Source organism: Magnolia sinica, chromosome 5 (genome assembly GCF_029962835.1).
Source record: "Magnolia sinica isolate HGM2019 chromosome 5, MsV1, whole genome shotgun sequence".
Taxonomy (NCBI): domain Eukaryota; kingdom Viridiplantae; phylum Streptophyta; class Magnoliopsida; order Magnoliales; family Magnoliaceae; genus Magnolia; species Magnolia sinica.
Genome location: NC_080577.1, coordinates 78,816,543 through 78,842,575, shown reverse-complemented (window position 1 = coordinate 78,842,575; position 26,033 = coordinate 78,816,543). Strand labels below are relative to the sequence as shown.

The window sequence follows — 26,033 nt, the reverse complement described above, 5'->3', positions numbered from 1 at the left end:
GTCAATTCCGTTGTTTGTTGTCATCGGCCCGAGGGGAGTCCTCTCTCCGATTCCACTTGGCACAGGGAGGGACGTGATGAGGTCGATCACTGTCTTCCTCAGGGGATAAGTACTCCAAATCCACGGTGCTCTCTAGATTCCTCACGGAGCTTCCTCTAATCCACGGGGGATAAAAGCAGGAATAATTCCTAATAAATTCGAAATAATTTGATTAATGATAAAAAAAAACGAAGTGAAACTTTAAATAAGGAACTCAAAAGGGAGTTTTAGACTTAAACTCAACTCAAACACCCTAAACATGTGACTTACTATAAATACTAAACTTTCTATTTATAGACGACCTCTATTCCTACCAGAATTCATGGTTTTTGGCCAAAAATAGTAGGTGTCTAATTTGGCCCAACCACGTTATTCTCCTAACTTTTCAAAGCCCTTTTCATGTTGGGCACGACTTCTACAACTCAAAGGATCAAAAGTTATACTCGAACTAAACTTACTATTCATAGTAAAAACGAAACTAAACGGGACTTTTGACCATCGATTTGATGGAATCTCGCAAATCCAGTGTGGGCAACCCGGCGTAGCAGGGTTGGTTGGCTTAAGTAGGTCCTCCTACCCTAAAATAATATATAATATGTTGAAGAACTCATCCCGGTTTGGGAGATACGATTGATTTAAGGTTCTTACGGTCCGAATCGTTTCCACCTCCGATCGGGCCTTTTTTGGTCCAACTTTGCCATGAAAGTGTTTGCAACTGTTTGCGACCTGCTCTATAGCACACATGGCCTTGAGTGGTTTCTCAATGGCCTTCTTTTGGAAGTGTTGGGTATTATTAAAAGTGTTCTCATGTTGGTGTTTGCATAAACTCCACTTGAATCAACATCCGTGGCAAAGACAGTTTGTACTTGCTCATCGGTAATGGTGGAGGTCCGAGACAACGAAGAAGGTACACAATTTCCATACTCTAGCAAAACAAAGGAACAAGAAGTGGTGTGCTGTAGCTCTTTCATTGGAGGAAAGGGAGGTGGGGACGGTGGAAGAGATGTTTTTGTGACAGGTGGTAAGAACAACTGTTACCAATTGATGTTTCCAGAAGGCATGGGTCTTGAGGGGGCGGTAGGTGAGGAAAGCTTGGACGAGAGGGAGACACATAGTGGGCAGGTCTTTCTGTCTCTTAAAGATGGAAGAGGAGAAGACGACACATATTACAATGACATCACCAGAAAAAAGGGGCTTTTGTAATATGGAAGTTTCGAAATATATTTTAAACATCCATCTCTTTGTACGTGCGGAAGGCGGTCCACGTGTGGTATTGCTTACTCAATAGGGACCCACAAACATGTTTTACTTCACATAGGTGGGGGGTGCTTTTAGTAATGGCACATGTATAGACTTACTTTATAACGACATGTTGGTCTGTTTATTCCTTTAAAAAAAAAAAAAATCTTTGTACGTGCGGAAGGCGGTCCACGTGTGGTATTGCTTACTCAATAGGGACCCACAAACATGTTTTACTTCACACAGGTGGGGGGTGCTTTTAGTAATGGCACATGTATAGACTTACTTTACAACGACATGTTGGTCTATTTATTCCTTTAAAAAAAAAAAAAAAAAAAAAAAAAAACTTCACTTTCGGTCTGCTCCGGGAAGAGGAAAACAACCAAAGAGGGTTGAAGGTTCTCATTGTGGAAGTTGTAGAAGATCAAACGGAATCGGGCAACAACGAAGGGGGATGTGACTGTGCCTGTGCATATGCCTGTGTTAAGGATGTAAGCAGCCGAATACAATAGAGATGACATTTGGCTGCCCCATCTTCTATCTATAATATCTATAATTGACTTATAATCACGGTCTCTATAGTTAAAATGGTCCATGATCTTATTTTTCGCTCTATCCATCGCATCATATATGTAGCCCATTGCGAACTTCTCATCCCTGTCCACCAATCGCAACACAGTGACTAAGTGTTCGGATGCTTTTAGCGCCTTTACCACTTGTGTCCAAAAACTTTGTGAAAGGATTGTTTGTTAAACTTGTTTCCTTTCAGCCTTCTTTGACCAAGACCCACTTGTAAAATTGGCTGACACTACAAAGCTTCTAAGTTTTGATTTTTTTTGCATGTAATCTTTGTAGTGTTAAAAATGCTGTAGCGAAATGGGTGACTGCTGGATCTAGTAAGTTACCCTCAATGTGTTTTCTCATTCGACTGAGAAGAAGGGCTTGTTTGTATATAAAGACTGTGATTCTTCTAGACCTTGCAATCATATTTATAAATAATCTACCTATATCTTTTAACATAAGATCAACACAATGAGCCGCACAGAGGATCCAAAATAAACGTCGCCTCTTCTCCATAAGAAGACAACTGGCCATTACGTATGAGGTTCTATTGTCTGTAATTACTTGTATAACATATTCTTCACCTATTTCTTCAACTACATTATCTAGTAAGCTAAACAAATATTCTCCTATGTGTGAATGACTCGATGCATTCACAGATTTCAAGAACATTGTCCCAGCTAGACGATTTACCAAAAAGTTAATGAGAGATCGACCAGATCTATCGATCCATCCATCGGCCATTAGTGAACACCCATATGTTTTCCATAATTCCTTATATTCAGTTATAAAGGATTGTGTATATTCGACTTCGGTTTTTAGGCATGTCTCCCTCATTTCATGATATGAAGGAGGTTTAAGCCTAGGTCCAAATTGACCTATAGCCTCAACCATTACATTGAAGCTTCTCAATTTAACGGCATTGAAAGCAATACCAGTTTGGTAAAACCACTTAGCAATATATTGAATAGTGGTTTTCCTATCTTTTTGTTTATACTGGTTCTCTAAAGTTGTTTGAGTCGGCCCTTTGCCTCGATCCCTTTGGTCGATCACATCCTCGAGGTGTGGTCTACACCATCTATCCATGGGCTCATGCCCTCGAGGTCTTTTCGAGACCGTTGGTTGTACTTGTGGTCTAAACCGACCTGTCGAAGTAGGGGGAGTGGGACTAGCTTCATCTACATTAACCACGTTTATATTTTTATATGCGTCTTGTTCCAAATATTCCTCCTGACGTAGGGCACTATTGTATCTCTTTCTTGATTGTTTTTCCATATACTCCATGATCTCCCTTCGGATTTCTGGAGTAATTTTGTCGCATGCCTTTGCATTTGACCCCGGTAAATGTGTAAGGTGTTGCTTGTGCCTTGTAATGCCACCGGAACCCTCATACCCACATAACTCACACAGTATGTGAGTCTTATCTGAAACACTACGATAGTGCCCATACTTCCAACTTGGGTCATTCGACTTGGGTTTCAAAGAGGAAGATTGGGAAAAAGACATTATGTTGGTGCCTTGATGGTGTGTGTATTGATTGCTAGTATAAAAAAATAACTAAAAAGTAAACTAAAAACTAAAGTAAGAGATTGGAGAGAGAGAGAGAGAGAGAGAGAGAGAGAGAGACGTACACTTACACTAGTAAAAGAGAGGGAGAGAGATTTACATACAAACACAACAATTACAATTACAAATTTACAAAAAAAATAAATAAATAAATAAAAATTCTTCACTTCTTGATCTTGTCTTCACTTTTGCCTTAACCCTTGAGTCTTGATTCTAGAATATTGTAGACTTGTAAGTTGTGTTGTTTTACTTGTAAACTTGTAAGTAACTTATAAGACAAAGTAACAAACTAAAAAAAAAAGTCAACAGTTAGAAGTTAGAACTTGGATATGATTATGAAACTTTAAGAGATATTGAGATAAGAATGAGAGATAGGAACTAGAAAGAGAGATAGAAAGAGAGTTGTGTGAATATGATTATGAATTTATAATCTTTATAACTTGGAAAAATTAGAAACTAGAAAGAGAGTTCAACGGATGGAGCTTGGTTGTCTTGTCTCTTGAATCTTGATTTTTGAATCCTTGTAGATGTACTTGTCCCTTCCCTTGATTGAAACTTCAATCTTGAAAGAAATATGGATGGAGTGGAGCTTGGGGCTTGGAATTATATAAGAGAGAGTGTAAGAGAGAGCAAAATTGAGATAGGGAGAGAGAGAGTTTGAGCTTTGAGTGCATGTAAGAGTGCTTAGAATCCTTTTTTTATAGAGAAAAAAATCAAGATTTAAAAATAAAATAAAATTTCCAACGGTCAGAAAATGGTCAGATTTCTGACCGTTGGCACATATGTGATCGCATATGCTGTATGCGATCTCATACATCGCATATGCGATCGCATATTATTGCACATGTGGCATATGCGATCGCATGTGCAGTGATCGCATATGCCACTGTCGCATCTGTGCACATGTGTGCGCATATGTGATCGCATATGCGAATGTGCGATCGCACATAACAACACCGCTAACACCTCTCAAACTTAAACCCCGATCAAGCGATCTTGAATGCTTCATGTGTGGATTCGTCAGTAGTAGGACTACAAAAGGGAAGAGGAAGTTGGTGGAGCAACGACTTCGATGCTGAATGTTTTAGCAGTGCAGGAAAATGACTCAATTGCGAAGATTCAATGGTCAGAGGTAACAAAAAATGAACAAGGGGACAAATAGATGGACACATTGAAGCTAATGATGGAACCATTCCCAAATGGTAGTAGATAACATGGATAGAAGGATGTTTAATTAAGATAACATTGTTTTATTCTTCATAATTGCAAGGAATTATTGGATGAAGTGTCATGCAATGTTAGTCATAGTGATGCTTGTCACATCTTACTCATTAGACCATTGCAATTTATAGAGGCCCCATACATGGGAGGGGAGTGATAAATTCTTGTTCTTCAAAGATAATGTGAAGTTTGGCCTTGCTTGAGAGAGGAAACTAGCTACGAGTCTTCTAAAGAGGAGGATGAAGTTTCTTTACCATGAATCGCTTTGTGGACGAACTTAATGATTGTCCAATGGCTCATTTGATACGTGACCCATCGGGTCACATGATATTAAATTAATTTCTTGTGGGGGAGGGCCCACCACAGTAGCTTGCTGCTGGCGTCCTCAAGTGTTGCCCATGTGTTGCACGATTACATGGGCCTGATGCACCCCTATAAAAAAAGAAGCAATTCCAAATCCATTATGAAAGTAAAACTGCAAATGGATAGTATGAAGATGTCAATCTGGGGAGTTTTTATTTATTTATTTATTTATTAATTATGTCAATTTGGTAGAGTAAATGAAAGGTTATCCTCCCGCAAGGCATGTCATACATAACATGAATGTTCTTGGTTCTAGTTTTCCTAATGTCGATAACTACTAGGTAAGTCTGAAAGAGGATGTGAAGTTGCATGAAGATGTGACAAACATGATCTGCAAAATTGAAACCCATGCTAAATACAAGGCAGAGGTATGTTGAGAGAGGGGAGGAGGGTATTCCCACAATCATGCAAGAGCAAGAAGAGAGAAACCTGCAAGCATGCCAAAAAAAAAGCAAACAAGAAAAAAAGAGGGAACAAAGCTAATGCAGGACAATTAACCACTTGCTCTAAAAGCTTGAACTGTTAGAGCATGGCAAATTAATCCCTTTATCTCATAGCCCAGGCCCCAAATCTATGGGTTAGGTCTTCGGTCGAACCCTCCTTGTGAGCCCTAAATCCATGTGTTCCACCCTCTCGTGGGCCCCAAATCCATGCGCCTCACACGGGCCCCAAATCCATGGGTTATGTGGGCCACCCACCCCGTGCTCCTGCATCCCACAAGCCACACCACTCGAGCCTGATGTGAAAATGCCCCCGCATTAATCACCCCCGGTGAGAAGTCTCGAACACGAGACCTCCCGCTCTGATACCAATTTGATGCAGGACAATTAACCACTTGCTCTAAAAGCTCGAACTGTTAGAGCATGGCGAATTAATCCCTTTATCTCATAGCCCAGGCCCCAAATCCATGGGTTAGGTCTTCGGCCGAATCCTCCTTGTGAGCCCCAAATCTTTGTGTTCCACCCCCTCGTGGGCCCCAAATCCATGGGCTCTGCCTCACACAAGCCCCAAATCCATGGGTTATGCGAGCCACCCACCCCGAGTGTGCTCTTGCATCCCACAAGCCACACCACTCGTGCCCGGTGTGGAAATGCCCCCGCATTAAAAGCGCTAATTAAATAATTAGGGGGGGGGGTGGTTTAGAAATAGCAAAAATGACATACAAAGCACTAATGAAATGATAAATGCTTAAACCCTATATTGGAAAAGGGATGCCACTCTAACATGGGCAATAACATACATTCTAAAAACTTGAAAGCCCCATAATTCTCTCTATAGCAAATTTGGACAACACGATCATCTTCAATACAAATTTCATTCAAATAGAAACTAAAATCACTAAAATGGAGATTTGAATGTCTAGATAAAGGGAAAGAATGCTTCAAAATTGTAGTAAGCATGCACATCATGGGATGGTTCCTTTCAAGTTGTTTTTGTATTTTGCTTGAGTTTAACATTCATGCACTTAGGGACTGTCTCGAGGTGGAATATCTTACTTTGTCCATCATTGAGGAATAATGTTCTTACAATCTTTTCCATTGCAAGGTTAGGTTTGTCGAGAGACCTTTTGTTTCCCTTTCTCACCTCCCCACCCCCCCCCCCCCCCCCTATTTCCTAAGACTTACACCCCTAATCTAGCCTTGTGTTGGTGTCTTCCATCCCACCTAGAGTCTTTTCTTATTAATGAAGCTGCGTTATTCATAAGAAAAGCAAGCACATATAAGTTCCATGTTTCGATTTGTGATGAATATCTTATCACCTTGCTGGATTTTCATAGAAGCAGTTCACACTACCCTCAGTAAAATTAATGTAAGGGATCTGTTCATGGGCCCAAGATATATTTTATCCTTTTATAAGAAGATCTTCGCATTGGTCTGGTCTACCATTGTTCTTATTATTAAATGGTAAAAAATATTTGTTAAAAATTTTTTGTAGAAGAAGATTGGATTTTTTGAAGTGATGGAGTTGATGGCATTTGCCATCTTTTGGTGGTTTCAATTCTTTTAAAAGGTCATTTCACTTGAATAAACGATTTCGACTTGTTAAGTCTATGTTTTGAGTTTGCCATGCTTTATAGGTTTCAAGTTGAATTTTGGAAAGTTACAACCCCCATGCACATGCATGTGTTGTATGTTGGACAACTTTAGAGGATATCATTATAATTTTTTACCGGAAGCTTTATTTTCATTGTGAGTATTGGACGTTGCCATTTGTATGCCTATGCACTAGAAGCTATCTTTACTTACCTTGAATTTTGTAGTAATACATGTCCTTCCAACCCCCCAGGCTCTCAGACTCTTCCTAGTTCTATCCGTGTGTCTGCATCTTCCTTAAAAAGCCTCTAAAATTAATCTCTCTCTGAAATGGAGAGCTAGGGGGGGTGAACAATGCCAAATAACCGAAATAAATGCGGAATATGTAAAGATTATAAAAATCTCAATCGCTTGAGTATTGAAAGTTTGATTCCAAATAATTCCTAGGACAACCTTCACCTAAAATATTAGGCAGGACAACCTTATTTCACAAATGTCTTTAAAATTAATCTTTCAAACTAGTAAGAAAATATAAAATGATTACAACATTCACCACAAGAATGAAATAATAAATAACATCCAACACCAAAAAGAATAAAACAATCACCACACGGCACAATGAGTTATAGTGGTTTGGTGTTTAAAACAACCACACCTACTCCACTCCAAAAATTACTACCTTCGTAATTTTGGTTTTCACTATAATAAGGTTTTCACAGGTTCACCTTAACAAACCTGATACAGTTCCTTGTGATTTTCATGGGCTCACCACAATAAAAACCCATTTTTTGATTTTCATGGGCTATCACAAATAGAAACCCCACTGAGATTTTCCTAAGCTATCTCAAACAAACCTCACTGAGATTTTCATAGGTTATCTCAGAAAAACCTAAAATGAAATACAATAAATGTACATATCTTTAAATGGAGATTCGAAGACGTGGCAGAAGCTTGTAGCCAGGGTGTCCCAAATCGGTAAGTATCGGCCATAACGGCCGATATGTAACGGTAACGGCCGACACCGTTACACGATATGGGGTCGAAACAGACACCCCCCTGATTTTGTGACCGTAACTGCCGTTACGTCCCGTAATGGCTGTTACAGGTTAAAGAAAAAGGAAAAAAAAAAAAAAAAACGTTCTTCTTCTTCTCCTCCTTCTCCTTCTTCCCTCTCTCTCCCTCTCCTTCCTCCCCTCCCTCTCTCTCCCTCCCTCTTCTTTCCCTCTTTTTCTTTTTCGGTTTCCCTCTTCTTTTCCTCTTTTTTCATTTGGCGTCGGAAATAAAATGGGAAGCAGATTTGCTAGTGTACCACACACCAGCTATGTAGCTGCTGCAGGTACGTGTCATGCTAAGACGAGTGCTGACACTCCTCGAGCTCTGAGTTGTACGAACGGTTCAAAGGAGATCAAAGTTACATGGGCTCCACAGTGATGTATTTATTATATTGACACCGTTCATCTAATTTTAGAGATCATTTTAAAGCATTACTCAAAAAATGAATCATATCCAAAGATCGTTTGGACCACACCAAAAATAACAGCGGAGATAATGATTTTCACCGTTAAAAAATTCGTAGGGCCCACCGTAACGTTTATTTTCCATCCAATCTATTCGTAAGGTCAAAAAGACCTGAATGAAGAGGAAAAACAAATTTCATATTGATCCAAAACATCTGTGATCCCAAAAAGGGTTTCAACGGTAGACATTCAATCCCCCACTGCTTTTTGCAGTGTGGTCCACTTGATAATTAGATCTGTATTATTTTTCGCGTCAATCCTTAAGTCGAGCTCATCAAATGAATGGACGATTTAGATATAACACATACCTCATGATCAGACCCACTGGAATTGCTGACGTCAAATGAATGGACTGGGTACGCGACACCCTTTTAATGGACAACTTAATAAATGGTACACGTGCCACATGGGCCCCAACATGATATATGTATTTTATCCATGCCGTCCATCCATTTTGCCACATCATTTTAAGTCATGATCCAAAAAATTAGTAAGATCCAAATCTCAGGTGGACCACAACATAGGAAACAGTGGTTATAGAATGCTCACCATTAAAAATTTCTTAGGGTCCACTGTAATGTTTATTTTCCATCTAACCTGTTAATAGGGTCACACTGACATGGATGAAGGGAAAGCACACATGTCAGCTTGATCTAAAACTTTTGTAGCCCCCAATAAATTTTTACTAGTGGACGTTTAATTATTGTTGTTTCTTATGGTGCGGTCCACCTGAGCTTTGGATCTGCCTCATTTTTGGGCTCATGCCCTAAAATTATTTGGCAAAATGGATGGACGGTGTGGATATAACACATTCATCACGGGTGGGGCTCAAAAAACTTTGACACTCGTGTGCTACACTTCACAATCCGAGTCCCACCTAATTTGGGCCCTTAAAAAATTGTACACAAGACACGTATTAACTTAAAATTTACCAATTAAATTATGGACTGTAATTGCTAACTCATAATGCCAAAATCAAATTGTTTGAATAGTTTAATTGTTAATTTGTGGACGCTTATTTTTTAAAATAGGGCCTTTTGATTTTTTTTTTTTTCATGATTCACTATCCAATAAATGTCCACCAATTCATAAGTGGGATAATTCCAATAAATTGCATGAATTTGAGGCTGATTTGGGGCATGGATTGGTCCTCCAAGTCGGCCTCAAATTGGCAACGCCATCTACCTGAATTTAATTTCATTTTTTAAAAGAATTATTGGGAGAAATGATATCAAATTGTTAAGTATATAAATTAGATATTTAGAAAAATAAATATATGAATTTTGTAGTCAAATTCAGGTTATCTGGTTCATAAATTCATCAGACAATCCGATACAACTTCTCACCAAAGAGTGGACCGTTACACCACCATAAACATGTTCCAATTTATAAATGAATGCATATTTGGAATGCTTAGAATATTCCGGATTTAATCCATATTTTTTCATATTTTTTTGGCAAAAAAAAAAAATTTGCGCCGTTACGCTCCCGTATTGCCGTTACGCCCCCGTATCCGTATCGGTTTCGGAGGGCATCGTTAAGCCAACCGATACCGATACAGGACACCCTGCTTGTAGCAGAAGAACTTCTTTCTTGAACTTTTTGGGGTAATGTTCAATAAGACAGAAAGATTCTAGGGTTCTATAGATTTTATAAATGGAAAACCCAAATGCTACTTGATTTAATTCTCTTAGATCTCAAAGAAGAGTATAAATTACTCTCTTAGAATAAGATTAAAAAGATCTTGAGATAAGGGAATTGAATAAGCTATAAATTAAATTATAAATACCACACAGATAGCTTGCTAAAGACTTAAGCTTCTCTCTCTCTTGCATAAGGATTATAGTAAATTTTCGTTGTTGTTTAGAATGAAAGAAAGCTTCAATTTATAGGCAAAAAGGTTGGAACCTCGGCTAGCCTAAGACTGGCTTCAGCTGGCCGGATTCCCTCGGATTCATTCCAACAGCTCTCGGATCGTGCGGGATAAGATTTATCCAAAATTCGGCTGACTCGAGGTCAAATGCGGCTGGCCGAATTCCTATAAAAATCAAAGATTTGCATTGTTGGAATTTCACCCGAACTTTCTTGGGCTAGTCGAATTTCAAGCTTAGGTTACCCGAACCAAAACTTAGGCTACCCGAATTTTCAACAGAATTTGTTATTTTGTTCGGGTTTGAAGTTAGGCTGGCTGAGGAAGTTAGGTTGGACGAATTCCAGAGCAAAAACACTTATTAAAACTAAGATAATGAATTTTGAAAGATCCTAACCTAAGGTCTTTCTAGGGTTATTGTAACGCCTTGAAAATCGGGGGTCGAGCAGGAGCCCAACTCCCGAGTTCCAACACATCACTTATGCAACATAGATAATGATGTGTATTAGTGCATTAAACATGAGTAGGAATATACCAAAACAACATATCATACTCCAGAGACAATTAAATTACGCAAGCGGAAGACTGTGATAGATGTATAAAGCATATAAGTGTGGTGAGTCCCCAGAGTATGAACATGATACCGGGTTAAATATATATACATGTATACTCCTAAAATGGACAAAATGAATATACATGTCCCAAAATACATAATAACACATGTAATGGCATCTAGTCAGCATCCCTATAAACCCCGTCGATCAGAACATGGTCTACATAGACCCGCCTGATAGCTGCATATAGGAGAACCCCTCATCTTCATAAAAGTTCGGCTCCGCTTCGTAAGCATCGCCATCATCTGCAACTACAACAGGGTCTGGTTGGTGTTTAAAGCACCGTCCCAGAACGTGGGAGTGAGTGATTAACTCAGTGGAGCTATAAAGCAAAGGTTAACATGTTATCAATTCAGTCAAGCAGTAATGATAAAGCAGTACAACACTCATGTCCTAAATACTCTTGTTAATGCAAGGATGATATGCGATAATGATGTATGCCCTCGCCTGCACTCCCTCTGCGACATCATCTCATGATCGCGGCATGCAACACTCCCGCTGTGCTCAACTCCAACGCCAAAGGCACATGCAATGCGGTGCACGTGCGTGATTAGCCAAGTTCTTAATTAGGCATATTCATATAGCAAGATTGGGAAGTTAAGGTACCTCCCTTTTTATCATTTACCCAAACAATGATTCATCTAGGGTCGTCAATCCTAGTTAATCAAATATGATAGGCAAGTTCTAGGTCGCTACGGAGAGGCTCGTCACCGTCAACGTAGGCCTAGTTATACTCGAGGTCACTACGGAAAGGTTTGTCACCTTAGCGTAGGCCTAGTGTATACTTAAGGTTAATCCATCAACGCCCTACCAACTGGCAGTCTATTTTCGAAGGCTCGTCACCAACCCGACTGAGGACCACAGCCAGGCTGCGCCAGTGTAGGCCGATAGCTCGAATACAGTGTCCCAAACACCACCATATTCGGCTCATGAGTTTGGGTTGCTCACTGGTCACTATGGGAAGGCTCGTCGCCCCAGCATAGGCCGACAGCTCGACCACGGTGTCCTATACACCACCATGCCCGGCTCATGAGTCTTAGCGGATCGAGGTACCAAGGTTAAACGAGCTTTTCACTGGTAAGTTTGGTACCTTAGGTTCAAGCAGTAGCGTCCAGACATGGTGAACATACATTGGGCCAATTGGGTTATTTGACAAGCTCGACTGGTATGAGTGTACGTTGAATTAATCGACATGGAACGCATAAACACTCCACGTGGCCTAACCACTGTCGACAATCAACGTACGACTCAGATTCCTCGAATGTATCCGTCGTGGCTAAACAGCATGACCACCGATCGTAAACCATTACCGATTGCCTGGACTACATCGTAGCCCCAATCACACTTCAAATACGATAACATTCACATGTGTTAATCAAAGGTAGCATGTAGCAACCAATTTAAATATGAATCTCATATAAGCATTTTAATGAACACAGAGTACGTGTTAACATACATAGGCATTCATCCATAAAACACGTAGTAATAAGATAGGTTATATGAAGGTGATTGTAACTATAGATAACGGGATCGAGAATCGTATCTCAACACCCTAACCAATTACATTTCAACAAGTATTTTCTCATTTAGGCATATTATCAAACACTTAGGCTACACATATTAACATACATATAATATAGTAGTTATAACAGGCATTATAGCAAATCCTTTCACAAGGAAGTTGCCACACGTACAACAATCGTGTACCCTCAAACATAAATCATGGCAAGCACAAATCATAATTCCATACTCATACAAACATTTCAACAAACCCATGGAATGCATGTATTTCAACATAGTTCATATATATGTGTAATATGCGGAAAACATCGTATCTAAGCATATGTGATAGCAATCAAGTCAGACATAAATCATTGCTGACATTGAAAGCCTTGAAAACCATAACCTAAACGTTTATAGTTCTCACCTTTCACCGGTAGACTCGTAACAAACTCAGTTTAAACACTAAGTCTTTGTCTACGGCACCACAACCTAAAGCATGAAATAGGTTAGCTATTCCACCATCTGCTCTATTTGAATCCCTAAAACAGGTTAGGGTTAGGATTTTTTACCTAAGAACGGAGTCGGAATCGCCGGTATGGTAACACGGAAGCGGTGGTTAAGCACGTGGAGTGGTGGGATCGAATCCCAGGAACAATCTCTCACTCTCTCTTCTCCCCTCTCTTCCCATCTCTTTCTTCTCACTTCTCTCTCCTAGGGTTTAAATTCGTATGGAATGAGAGAAGGGTGGGTTTAGGTCTTTATATAGGCCCAGAACTAACCCCAATGGCCCCAGGGCCATGGAATACTTAGGTTATAGCCAAAGAGTGGCTGTTTCGGTCCAACGGGGCTCATCTGGAGGCCCATTTCCTACATACGGTCTGGAGAAAGTTCCCTGACATCGGATCTAGGTCAGGTTAAGATTTCGGTCCGATCGGATCAGTGGATCGACCGCGGAGGACCTGTTTCAGTTCAACGGTCATCGACACTCGATCAGGGCCACAAGTACACTGACATGTGTTGGAAATTTTTCCTGATCTGAGGGTATAGTTGGGTCAGAATCTGACGGTCTGAAACCTTAAATTTGGCCTGCAAGCGAATGACTCAAATCACTTAAGTTTTAGTTCATTTTCTAAAGATATTCGCATTTTTCACACACTTTGCTCTGGGCTCAAGTTGTGCGGTTCGGGATACTATTTGGACTTGATTTCCGAGATGGTCGTCAAGCCCAGCAAGGCGGTCATAACCGTATAGTTTCGCGGTAATTGGACTTTCGATGCGTGGTTTAGGTCCGATACAGAGTTTCAATGTGCTCCCGAGAGCAACTGGGTTTTGAAATTGCTCCTAAGTTTTTAAGTAATGTTGAGTTAGTGATTTTGATGGTTTTGGGTCTTCTAGTTCATATAGAAAGTGGTTCAAGCCAAATCCATCAATTATTTAGTTTAGTACTTAACCAAATTCTGTCCTAATTACGACAAAATAAGTACCTAGGGTAGTTCTATGCTCCTTTTTGGCAATTTTAGTTAGTATATTATTTTAATTATTTTTCTAGTAGTTCATCATTAAGTCTACTTCATCTTTACCAAATTTCATGAGATTTCGTGTTGTAGAAAAATTCTAAAAATTCTAGAAGTAGCAGCTGTCCCAACTAATGATTTTCGGACAGTTGTCACAACGACCCATATTTAACTATATTAAGATTTTTATTTTATTTTTTCACTAATTTTTATATGAAACTATACTTATCAAGCTTTAATCTGACTTTTGAATCACCTAAATCGGAGTTATAACGAGGGAGATATGACTTTTTGAAGTTGGACGAAAAAAAACTGCAGAAAATGATAAGAAACGGGCCGCCCGGCCCGCTGGTTGGCGAGGCCTCGCCGTTTCGGCAATGCCATCGCCGACTCGCTATCCTGTTTGGTGGTAGTTTCACCACCCGATATTTGAAACGGGTGTATTTTGCAAGCCGGAATGAGTTACGCGACGTGCAATATATGATTTTGGGGTAGGAGAAGCTGCTCTATCCAAATAACCTATTTATTTCGTGAGATTCCAAAAGGTTAATGGTCAAAAACCCATTTTATTTATTAATTTACTATTTATAGTAAATTTTAATTTCATTATTGTTCTTCGTCATTTAAACTTTAGGATTAGTGTATAATATGAAAGTACTTGGAAAATTTTGAAGAATAAGGTGGTAAATGGTGAGATTTTGAAGGAAATGGGTCGAAAGGGGATTTGAGGCTTTAGGATTGAGTTCTGAGAAGTCAATTAAGGTGTTATAATTGACTCATTGCCCAAGGACGTCTAACTCTAGGTTGGCGAAAATCCAGGATGTTACAGTTATATCACCTGTGTTTTAGCAAATATATGGGTCACGTTGTCTTGAACTTTGACTCGATCTTGTCTTGAATTAGGGCATCGACTTCTTGAGAAGATGTGTCGATCTTAAGCTGATCATGAGTTGATCTTGAGATTGATCTTCAGGCTTGTATAGTAGTTGTGATTCCACACTTGTGATCTGACCTTCAAGCGCTTTTGTCTTACGAAATTTGACAATCTGTGTGCTTAACATAAAAGCACTTACAATCTCCCCCTTTGTCAATTTCGTGATAAAACACACAACATTACATAATACATCCATTAACTCATTTACAAGATCAAGCAGACTCGAGATTTAATAAACTTGAAGCTGCCCTATGTGAGCATCCTTGTAATCTTCATAGCCAACTGTGCATAACACAACTGATGATGCTCAACTGATGCTCCCCCTGAGAAATACAACATATATACTATGCACAAAAAGTAATATGAATCATATTCATTCACATTCATTCCATTCATCACATCATCATCATCACATTCACCAATTTCTTTAGCAATTTCTCCCTCTTTTTGTCACAAGTCGACAAAGGAAAAATTAATGCAATATCATGAAGTATAGCAAAGTTAGAAAATAAAAGAAATGCCAATAGTCATGAATATAACAAGTAGGGATAGCATTAAAATCCAAGCATCTAGAATAAATCATTAAGATTAAAAACACTGTATGAGACAAGTGTATGAAATATCCAAGCAACTCATACAACTATAATATATCATCAAACAAATCATCCGAAATATCCAAAGATCCAAATATGTTTACTACAGATCCAACGTAAGTAAGCAAAATAAGCAAATCAAGCTCAATCTGACCCTAAGGAAGATGGTGCAGGCATCGAAGGATCATTAATCCACAAGCTCCGATTGATACGATGGAAGTACTTTTTCATGTACTTCATTGTAGACTGTTGGGTTTGGGCTAATGATGCTTGAGATACATGCAGTGCATCAACCTTTTCCTCTAATACAGATAACCTCTCATCAAATTGAGAGGGATGATAATTAGAATCAGCTGGATCATCTGAATCGTCTAATTCATTGAATATATCTTCCATGGTGGTGTCCGCCTCTTGCGGTTCTTCTTGTCGTCCTTATCTTTGTTTAGGTAGGAGAGTGAAGTTCATCATATTCAAGTTCGAGTTATTGCAGGAGAGTTCAGATTCTGGTGCCTTAAATGTAGGGACTTGGACATTGTAATGAAAAGCAAGACTAGACATAAGATGTCCAAACGAAATTGACCCATGCTTTGGATGCAAGCGAAATTGAATGATGATGTAACAAATCAAAGAAGGTAAGCAAACACGAATACCCGTAACAACGACATGGAAGACTTGAAGCATAAAGGGAGTAAGATTAGTCTTATTCCCAACTCTTGGATATACATTAGATGTAAAGATGCGATGTAAGATGCAGTATTTAGGAAATAACTTGTTGGAGGGTAAGGCGTTACTGGATCGCCATTCAGCATTGAAATTGCATAATGCCCTTGTAATCGATTGCAATCGATTGCTTTTCAGAGTTAGACATTTTCTCTGAAAGTTTAGCGATTGGAATTCCATCATCTGCAACGTATATGTCCATTAAAGCAAATATAACGATAGGTGTAATAGTGACTGTCTCTTCTACAAATTTTACTGAGAATGATAAATCCTCAAGAGAGACATTACAAATGGAGGCAAACATGCCTTGCAGAATGGACCGGTAAGCCGTCCCACCCCAATGCAAAATTCTTTCCCATCTAACCTTAGAAAGAATTTCAATAAGATCAAAACGAGCAACATGGTCTAGATTCATAGATTTTTCAATAATAATATTTCTCGTACAGAAATCCCGAAGATTTTCTGAGTCATCCTTTGGTGAACGCAATGACCGTACACCAAGAGGGATGGATCAGGGCGATGAACCAACTCTTGATTTACGAACAATTCGTTTTACTCTTGGTTCCATCTTAAAAGCACAAGAAAAATTACAAGAAAAATGTAAGGAAGAGTGTAGATTAGATTTTAAGAAAAACCCAACAAAAGAAGGATTTTAAAATGAAGAAAAACTACACAAACTTGCAAATCTAGGAATGGACAACCTAAATCTTCAAGGAAATTGAAATAAAATCACTTACAAGAAGGTTGGGTTGATGGGTTGGCCGAATGGGGCACCGGCTAGCTGAATAAGAAGAAGTGGAGTGAAAAAGAGTTTAGGGTTTTTTCCCTTTTTGTTCAATTGACGCGAACTTCAGCTAGCCCGAACATGTGCTTGGCTGGCCGAAAAATCTCCAAAATTTTGATTTTTTTTTTTAATTTTATTTCAACATTTATATTTATTTTTCATTTTACTTTTCATGCATTTCATAATTACAAATAAACATAAACATAAATGCAAATAAAATAATAATTATTTAACAATACACAGTCCAATATCATGCTTCATATTTGAAAATTTAACATTGTCAAGCGGCTTAGTCAATATATCTGCAAGCTGCTTCTCAGTTTGAATGTATTCCAGCATGATAGTCTTATCTTCAACTAATTCTCGAATATAGTGATATCATATGTCAATACGCTTTCTACGAGAATATTGAATTGGATTTTTAGAGGTATTTATTGCACTTGACTTATCGCAATATAATGTCATTGAATCTTATTTAATTTCATAATCAACTAGCATTCTTTTCATCCACATTAGCTGAGTGTAAGCATTCCCTGCAGCAATATATTCAGCCTCTGCAGTGGATAGAGATACGAAATTTTATTTCTTGCTAGTCCATGATACTAAGCAATTTCCAACATAGAAACATCTACAGCTGGTAGATTTTCTATCATCAACATTTCCTACCCAGTCTGCATCCGTATAACTAACAATTTGTATAGATGTATCATGTGGATACCATAAGCCTAAGTTCACAAAACTTGCGACATATCTGATTATCAGTTTGACAGTGGATAAGTGAGATTCTTTAGGATCCGATTGATATCTAGCACAAATTCCAACACTGAATGCAATATCAAGTCTACTATCAGTTAAATACCGAAGACTACGATCATACTGTGATATAGTCGAGAATCTACACTTTTACTTAATTCATCTTTTAAGAGTTTAAGAATCATAGTCATCGGAGTATTAAAATTCTTACCATTTTCAAAATCAAACTTTTTTACAAGGTTTAATGCATGCTTGGTTTGAGAAATGAATATGCCATCTTCAAGTTGTTTGACTTGTAATCAAAAGAAATAGTTTAGTTCGCCGACCATACTCATTTTAAACTTGGATTTCATAAGATCTGCAAACTTAGTAGATAAATTAGTGCATGTAGATCCATATATAATATCGTCAACATAGATTTGAACAATCAGGATATTATCATTATATTTCTTGACAAATAAGGTTTTGTCAACACTAGCCATAACAAAATTATGACTAAGTAGTAATTTAGTCAACTTTTCATACCATGCTCTGGGAGCTTGTTTTAAACCATAAAAAGCTTTTTTAAGAAGGTAAACACGATCGGAAAGTTTAGGATCTTCAAAAACCCTTTGGTTGTTTAACATAAACTTCCTCACTTAGATCATTGTTTAGAAAAACACTTTTTATATCCATTTGATATATTTTGAATTTTTTATGGCATATAATGGAAATAAATAATCTAATTGATTTAAGACGCGCAACTGGTGCAAAGGTTTCATCGCAATCAATACCTTCAATCTAAGTATAAACCTTGTACGACCAATCGTGCCTTATTTCTGATAATGTTCCCCATTTCATCAGTTTTATTTTTAAAAATCCATTTGGTTCCAATCACATGTTTGTCAGTAGGTCTGGAACCAAATACCATGCATCATTTCTAATAAATTGATTTAATTCATCTTGCATGGCATTTATCTGACTTTCATCAGTGAGCACTTTATTTACATTACCCGGTTCAATTTGGGAAGTAAAGCAGACATCATTACATATATTTTCAAGTTATCTTCTTGTCTGAATGCCAGTGTGAGGGTTACCAAGTATTTGATTAGTCGGATGGTCTTTGACTAACTTTAACTCAGTATTGTCAGATTTAGATGAAGATTCAGGTATATTAACCAAATTGATATCATCATCATCTTGATCAAGACTAGGTGTGATCGATTGATCATCTATCACAACATTTATAGATTCTTGTATAACCCCAGTTCTTTTGTTAAATACTCGGTATGCTCGACTATTTAAAGCATAACCTAAAAATATTTCCCCCATTGTTTTTGGCTTCAAAATTTTCCAAGTTTTCACAGTCACCTAAAATAAAGCATTTGCTTCCAAAAGTTCGAAAATATTTAACAGTGGGCTTTTTGTTAAACCATAGTTCGTAAGCTGTTTTGTTTTTAATTTTTCTAATGTAAACACAATTAATTATATAATATGTAATATTAACAGCTTCGACCCATAAATATTTAGGTAAATTCATGCTATTTAGCATTACACTAGCCATTTCTTGCAAAATTCTATTTTTTCTTTAAGCAACCCTATTTGGTTGAGGTGTTTTTGGAGCAAAAAATTCCTGCTTTATTCCATGATCATTGCAGTATTTCTCAAAATTGTTATTTTCGAATTCAGTTTCGTGATCACTTCTAATTCTGACCACATATAACTCTTTTTCAGTTTAAATGCGTTTTATAAGTTTTCTGACTTCGTCAAGAGTATCTGATTTTTCTCTTAGAAAGGCTACCCATGTATATCTAGTATAGTCATCAACTACAACTAGAAAATATTTCTTTCTACCTCTGCTCTCCGTTCTAGTTGGTCCGACTAAATCCATATGGAGAAGTTCAAGAGGTCTAACCGTGGCTAAGGAGTTCACTTTCTTGTGGCTACTCCTAACTTGCTTGCCTATATGACAGGCGCCACATACTTTTTCTATCTATTTCAGTTTGGGTAGGCCATGTATGTGATCTCTTTTGCTCAATGTATATAGATCTCTATAATTTACTTGTCTAAGACGTTGATGCCATAGTTCAGTTTTGTCTGTTTGGACCTTGTAACACGAATGGTTTGTTGAGTAAGAGTAATCAATTATATAGCAATTTTCAGAAGTTCTACGGCCATTTAATATTACATTTTCTTTCTCATTTATTATCTTACATCAGTGATTTGAAAATTTTACGCTATGTTTATTATCACAAATCTAAGATATGCTCAAAAGATTATGTTTTAACCCTTTAACATATAAAACATTTTCAAAGAGAGGTAAGTTAGGAAGTTGTACATTACCTTGGCCAATAATCTTGCAGTTGCTTCCATCTCCAAATATAACTGAGCCGCCATTTATTTAGTTGATGTTTGAGAGTATAGCTTTATCACCTGTCATGTGTCTTGAACATCCATTATCCAGGTACCATCTTGAATGACTACTTGCTTTGAAAGCTGTGTGGATTACAAGACACTTAACCTTTGGAACCTATTTCATTATGGTTCTAGGTTTAGGAGGATCTCTTGCTTTACGCTGTGTTTGGAAGTTAGGATTTCTCATTTTTCTATATACTCCAGCCTTACCAGAGTTGGATTTCAATAGCTCTTTAAGAAAGTCCGCAATTTTATCAGCTAAAGGAGGATTTCTAATATTATTTCTTTTATATTAGTAGTTGGCATTATTTTTTATATTAGAGACTTGAAAAGGTTTTGAATTTTTGAAATCATTCCTTTTATAGTTTAATTTTTTTTAAAGTCTCTGCTTTAGAATTCGAAGATTCTCCTTTTACAAAGGTAGGAGCAGAATCTTTAGATTTCAAAGAGTTATTTTTAATATAACCTAGTCCAGACTTGTCACTACATCGCTTAGATGAGGTTAATAGTTTTTCAAGTTTCTGGTCACCAAGGGTATATTTCCAAGTATCCTTTGAACTCTGAAGGGAGAAAACTTCAAGTTTTAATTTCTCATTTTTAGACATAAGTTTTTGTGATTCAGAAGACTTGAAACTCAAATCTAATTTAGTCTTTTCAAAACAATCGGAAAAATGAGATTTTTCTAAAACAACTTTTTCAAGTTCTAATTGTAGTTTAGCATAATTTTCTTTTTGAATTTTCAATTTAGTCGCAATTTTACAACTTTCTTTGTATAGGGCATCATATGCATCTTGAAGATCATCTTCGTTTTCAGAGTTACTTCTTGGAGTTTCATAATTAGATATATCACAGTTATCTAAAGAAGTAAATTTGGCGATAGTCATAAAAGCTTTCAAATCATTTGCATTTTCCTGGTCTGATTCATTAGTTTCAGAATTAGTTTCAGATTATGATGATTCATCCCAAGTAGCTATCGTGCATTTTCTTCTAGATTTATCCTTTTTAGGACATTTGGAAGCTAAATGCCCATATTCAAAACAATTGAAACATTGTGTGTCTTTTGTTTTAGATTTCCAAAAATTTGAATTTCCTTTTCTTTTATCAAATGGTTTTTGAAAATTTATTCTTTTCTTATTTTTGAAAATTCTATAAAATTTCTCTGCCAACATAGCCATATCATCTTCATTTTCTTCAATGTTAGAATTTACATTAGAATCCTTTGAATTAGATTTACAAGATTTAAGAGCAATGGACTTGATTTTAGGAGCTTTGAAATTCATCTCATAAGTTTAAAGAGAACCAACTAACTCCTCAACCTTCATGGTATCTGTATCCCTTAATTCATGTATTGAAGTAACCTTTGAATTATACCTATCAGGAAGTGATCACAGTATTTTTGCGCAAACCTTGCTTTCAGGGATTTAATCTCCAAGACCCCACATGCAATTTACTATGTCATTTAGTTTCGTACAGAAGTCCATAAAAGACTCATCTTCTTCCATACGAATTTCCTCAAATTTGGTTGTGAGGATTTGGATTTTAGATTTTTTGACAATAGTAGTTCTTTCATGTGTCACTTCGAAAATATCCCATGCATGTTTAGTTGTATCGCAAGAAATGTTTCTTTTGAATTTATTTGGCGATAGAGCATAAGTTATTGCATTTAAGGCCTTTGCATTAGCATTGCTTTCACTTTTCTGAATAGTAGTCCAAAAAGTATATGTGGTTTCTTTCGTTGATATAGTTCCATCATCGACTACTACTTCCATCATAGGAGGGATCCATTTAGTTACAGTAGCTTGCCACATGCTTTCATCATAGATTTGAGGAAAATCCTCATCCTGGTGATGGGGACATCACACGCACACGCACGCCGCCCCCCTACGCACATACGCAAGGAGGGCCCCATCGTCGATCTGGATTGATGACGACGTCCAGGGAGGGCCTCCTAGCTAGAAGACGGAGTTTTGGTTCGTTGTACTGGGACCGATAGTCAAGTAAAGCCTATCATGGGATCTCATGATCGTGGCCCACTAGTCTGATTAATCTCATATTTTAGGTTTTGCTTATTAATGTTATTTAGAGTATCATGGACGATTTAGATTTCTGTGATTAATTTTTATTTTTGTTCACTTTATCGCCAAGTAATAGGTTGCGCACATGGTGCGAGTTTTGGGGTATAGGGTTTTCCTATAAATAGGCACCCCTTGTAGGTTTTTTTTTTTCATTGAAGCTTAATAAAAAATTCTGCATTTTTCTACTCTGAGTTCTGGAGTTGTGGAAATCCAATTGGGTGCGAAGCCCTCCCTTCATCGAAGGGCTAACTACTGTAGTGCAAAGCCACATCAATCCTGATTCGCCCCCATCCTCTACCATCTCTATTTCTTATCTCGTACCACCATCCGCGCTTCAAATCTATCCTTTATTGCAATAGTTTTCCTCTTTACAGCAGAATTCCAGATTCTTGCCCTGTGGGAGGTCTGAAACTTTGGCAAAGCACCACGCATAAACTGCGCATCCGATCGACACGAAACTTGGAGATTTTGAAGCCCTCCCCTAGCCGACTAGAGCCAAGGAGGCGCTTTCCCCATTTAGTGCCCCCTTGCACGTGCAGCCAAACCCCTGCGCATGTGCGCCAGGCCTGGCCCGCAGTCCGTGCGAGGGGACTATCTCCAGGTTCATATTTCCACTTATTTTACTCCTCTCATACCTATTCTCCCTAACCCTAACCCTAGACTGCATTACTTTCAATTTATTTGCCCATTTTCTTACCCTAGGGTTCTCTGAATTGGAATTGGTGAATCTCTTGGATTAGGGACTGATTGTTGTGCATGTGTGGATGATTTTTTACTTCCCTTTTAGTATCGTTTGGTCCATAATTTTACTGATCCAGCCCTAGTCTATGTAGGCCTGGACTCGCACAGATTCCCCTTGCTTGAATGTTTGAACTTTTGCGTGGGATGTGGAATTTTATGTGATTGTTTCTGAATTAGTATAATTTAAAGCCTGAGATCTTGCATATCATATTTAATTTTCATGTCCTGCATCACCTTGCTTTCCAATATGAATAATTAGAGCTATCAAAGGGAAGTGGCTTGGTAATGGATAAGCTTTCGAAATTTGACATCTTGTAGCTCTGAATCTAGTTCAAGGAGGTAAATTCAAAAAATAAAAAGAGCAACCCGCTCTGATACCACTTGAAATGGAAAGCTAGCGATGTCCTAGAGGGGATGGGGAGAGTGGGTGAATAGGACAATGCCAAATAATCGAAATAAATGCGGAATATGTAAATATTACAAAAACTCAATCGTTTGAGTATTGAAACCTTGATTCCAAATAATTCGTAGGACAACCTTCACCTAACATATTGTGCAGGACAACCTTATTTCACAAATATCTTTAAAATCAATCTTTCAAATTGGCAAGAGAATATAAAATGATTACAACATTCACCACAAGAATGAAATAATAAATAACAACCAACACCAAAAAGAATAAAGCATTCACCACATGGCACAATGAGTTATAGTGGTTCAGTGCTTAAAACAACCACACCTACTCTACTCCAAAAATTACTAACCTCGTAATTTTGGCTTTCACTATAATAAGGTTTTCATGGGTTCACCTTAACAAACCTGATACAGTTCCTTGTGATTTTCATGGGCTCACCACAATAAAAACCCCTTTTGTGATTTTCACAGGCTATCATAGATGGAAACCCCACTGAGATTTTCACAGGCTATCTCAAACAAACCTTACTGAGATTTTCAGAGGTTATCTCAGAAAAACCTAAAATGAAATACAGTAATTGTACTTATCTTCAAATGGAGATTTGAAGATGTGGTAGAAGCTTGTAGTAGAAGAACTTTTTTAAACGTAGATGACGCAGTGTTCAATCAGACATAAAGAGTCTAGGGTTTTATAGATTTTATAAATAGAAAACCCAAATGCTACGTGATTCAATTCTCTTAGATCTCAAAGAGAGTATAGATTACTCTCTTAGAATAAGATTAAAAAGATCTTGAAATAAGGGAATTGAATAAGCTATAAATTAAATTATAAATACCACACAGATAACTTGCTGAGGACTTGAGCTTCTTTCTCTTTTGCAGAAGGATTATAATAAATTTTCGTTGTTTAGAATGGGAGAAAATCTCAATTTATAGGTAAAGAGGTTGGAACTTCAGCTAGCATAAGATTGGTTTCGGCTGGCCGGATTCCACCGGATTCATTCCAACAGCTCTCAAATCGTGCGGATAAGAATTATCCAAAATTCGGCTGGCCCGAGGTCAAATTCGGCTAGCCGAATTTCACAATTCGACTGGCCAAATTTGCCAATCTGCTGGCCGGATTCCCACAAAAATCAAAGATTTGCATTGCTGGAATTTCACCCGAACTTTCTTGGGCTAGCCGAATTTTAAGCTTAGGCTAGCCGAACCAAAACTTATGCTACCCGAATTTTCAACAAAATTTGTTATTTTGTTCAGGCTTGAAGTTAGGCTGGCCGAGGAAGTTAGGCTTGTCGAACTAGAAGTTAGGCTAGTCAAATTCCAGAGCAAAAACACTTATTAAAACCCAAGATAATAGATTTTTAAAAGATCCTAACCTAAGGTCTTTCTAGGGTTATATCACCCGTGTTTTAGCAAATATATGGGTCACCTTGTCTTGAACTTTGAATTAATCTTGTCTTAAATTAGGGTGTCGACTTCTTGAGAAGATGTGCTGATCTTGAGTTGATCATAAGCTGATCTTGACTTTGATCTTGAGGCATGTAGAGTAGTTGTGATTCCATACTTGTCATCTAACCTTGAAGCGTTTTTTGTCTTACGAAATTTGACAATCTATGTATGCTTAACATAAAAGCACTTACTCTCTCTCTCTCTCTCTCTCTCTCTCTCTCTCTCTCTCTATAATCTCATCATCTTTCACTAGGATCTCCTAATTTGCACAATCCTTGATGCATCTACATCTTTCTCACTTTTGCTAGTTTGTAGTATCTCTCCCCTGCCAATGCTCTGGATCTTAATTGTTGGCAATTTTCCTTTGCGGGTATAATGCAATAGTTTTGACTGATGTGTAACTGGGGTACAACTGTGTTTGCATGTGTAGACATGACTCAATTGGCTCCATTAGGGCTCCAACTTGGGTTTGGGTCAACTTGAACCTGATTGACCCACCCCAAGCTCGGATCGGGTTGGGTTCAGGTTGAGAAAATTTGGATTAGGTTAGGTTGGGTGGCTTAGGAATAATCACATGTAATTTTGGGTTGGGTTGAATCTAGTCGGGTCAGTATAAGGTTGAGTATAGAGGAGTCAAGTTGGGCAAGAGTTGCATGAATGGGAGGAAAGTCCAAACCATTTCCAGATTGGCGTGACACTTTTGGTATCAAAGTCGAAATCCTTTGATTTCAAGTTGGATTCTAAGTTGAGTTTATCGATTGGTTGAACACGATAGAGTGTGTGTTCGACTACAAGGATGTGGCCAAAGATAAGAAAGTGACATTCGTCGCCATCAAGATCAAAGGCATGCTTGTGTAGGGTCAGAGCAACTCAAAATCACTCACTAATGATAAGGTAAGTCTAAGATTATTGTGTTAGACAAAAAGATGAGGATCCTTAGTGAAGCTTTCCTACCATTTAATTACGTGGAAACACTGTACCAAAGATTGCACTTTCTTCGTCAAGGATAGCAATTAGTATATGACCACAACGAGGAGTTTAATTAGTTAATAGCTTGTAACAACTTCTTTGAAAGGAGGAGCAATTAGTCGTACACCAACTGGCTCAAACGAGCTATTAGAGATGTTTTGTTGGTA

At 37.9% G+C, this 26,033-nt stretch overlaps 1 protein-coding gene and 1 pseudogene across 1 annotated transcript in view; both read left to right on the top strand.

Moving 5' to 3' along the window:
• Positions 1–26,033, top strand: part of LOC131246177 (peptide methionine sulfoxide reductase-like) — a 69,385-nt gene that overhangs the window by 8,478 nt on the left and 34,874 nt on the right. The window lies entirely within an intron of this gene.
• Positions 4,886–5,061, top strand: LOC131247535 (U2 spliceosomal RNA; annotated as a pseudogene).